This window comes from Staurois parvus, unplaced genomic scaffold (assembly GCF_062004578.1).
Source record: "Staurois parvus isolate SC_StPar_1 unplaced genomic scaffold, SC_StPar_1.0 ptg000813l, whole genome shotgun sequence".
In the NCBI taxonomy this organism is placed as follows: Eukaryota; Metazoa; Chordata; class Amphibia; order Anura; family Ranidae; genus Staurois; species Staurois parvus.
Genome location: NW_028318609.1, coordinates 1847048 through 1849235, shown reverse-complemented (window position 1 = coordinate 1849235; position 2188 = coordinate 1847048).

Sequence of the window (2188 nt, the reverse complement as noted above, 5' to 3'; positions counted from 1 at the left end):
CACAGAAACGTTACTTAGGGCCACAGAATTGTTACTCAGGGACAGACACAGAATTGTTACTGAGGGACACAGAATTGTTACTGAGGGCCACAGAACCGTTACTTAGGGCCACAGAAACGTTACTTAGGGACACAGAATTGTTACTCAGGGACAGACACAGAATTGTTACTGAGGGATACAGAATTGTTACTGAGGGACACAGAACCGTTACTTAGGGCCACAGAAACGTTACTAGGGCCACAGAAACGTTACTTAGGGCTACAGAAACGTTACTTAGGGCCACAGAAACGTTACTTAGGGCAACAGAAACGTTACTTAGTGCCACAGAATTGTTACTTAGGGACAGACACAGAATTGTTACTGAGGGACACAGATTTGTTACTGAGGGCCACAGAACCGTTACTTAGGGCCACAGAAACGTTACTTAGGGACACAGAATTGTTACTCAGGGACAGACACAGAATTGTTACTGAGGGACACAGAATTGTTACTGAGGGCCACAGAACTGTTACTTAGGGCCACAGAAACGTTACTTAGGGCCACAGAATCGTTACTTAGGGCCACAGAAACGTTACTTAGGGCCACAGAATTGTTACTTAGGGACAGACACAGAATTGTTACTGAGGGACACAGATTTGTTACTGAGGGCCACAGAACCGTTACTTAGGGCCACAGAAACGTTACTTAGGGACACAGAATTGTTACTCAGGGACAGACACAGAATTGTTACTGAGGGACACAGAATTGTTACTGAGGGCCACAGAACTGTTACTGAGGGCCACAGAACTGTTACTTAGGGCCACAGAAACGTTACTTAGGGCCACAGAAACGTTACTTAGGGCTACAGAAACGTTACTTAGGGCCACAGAATCGTTACTTAGGGCCACAGAATCGTTACTTAGGGCCACAGAAACGTTACTTAGGGCCACAGAATTGTTACTTAGGGACAGACACAGAATTGTTACTGAGGGACACAGATTTGTTACTTAGGGCCACAGAACCGTTACTTAGGGCCACAGAAACGTTACTTAGGGCCACAGAAACGTTACTTAGGGCCACAGAATTGTTACTTAGGGACAGACACAGAATTGTTACTGAGGGACACAGATTTGTTACTGAGGGCCACAGAACCGTTACTTAGGGCCACAGAAACGTTACTTAGGGACACAGAATTGTTACTCAGGGACAGACACAGAATTGTTACTTAGGGACACAGAATTGTTACTCAGGGACAGACACAGAATTGTTACTGAGGGATACAGAATTGTTACTGAGGGACACAGAACCGTTACTTAGGGCCACAGAAACGTTACTTAGGGCCAGAGAAACGTTACTTAGGGCTACAGAAACGTTACTTAGGGCCACAGAATCGTTACTTAGGGCCACAGAAACGTTACTTAGTGCCACAGAATTGTTACTTAGGGACAGACACAGAATTGTTACTGAGGGACACAGATTTGTTATTGAGGGCCACAGAATTGTTACTTAGGGCCACAGAAACGTTACTTAGGGCCACAGAATTGTTACTTAGGGACAGACACAGAATTGTTACTGAGGGACACAGATGTGTTACTGAGGGCCACAGAACCGTTACTTAGGGCCACAGAAACATTACTTAGGGACACAGAATTGTTACTCAGGGACAGACACAGAATTGTTACTTAGGGACACAGAATTGTTACTCAGGGACAGACACAGAATTGTTACTGAGGGATACAGAATTGTTACTGAGGGACACAGAACCGTTACTTAGGGCCACAGAAACGTTACTTAGGGCCACAGAAACGTTACTTAGGGCCAGAGAAACGTTACTTAGGGCTACAGAAACGTTACTTAGGGCCACAGAATCGTTACTTAGGGCCACAGAAACGTTACTTAGGGCCACAGAATTGTTACTTAGGGACAGACACAGAATTGTTACTGAGGGACACAGATTTGTTACTGAGGGCCACAGAACCGTTACTTAGGGCCACAGAAATGTTACTTAGGGACACAGAATTGTTACTCAGGGACAGACACAGAATTGTTACTGAGGGACACAGAATTGTTACTCAGGGACACAGAATTGTTACTGAGGGACACAGAATTGTTACTGAGGGACACAGAATTGTTACTCAGGGACAGACACAGAATTGTTACTCAGGGACAGACACAGAATTGTTACTGAGGGACACAGAATTGTTACTGA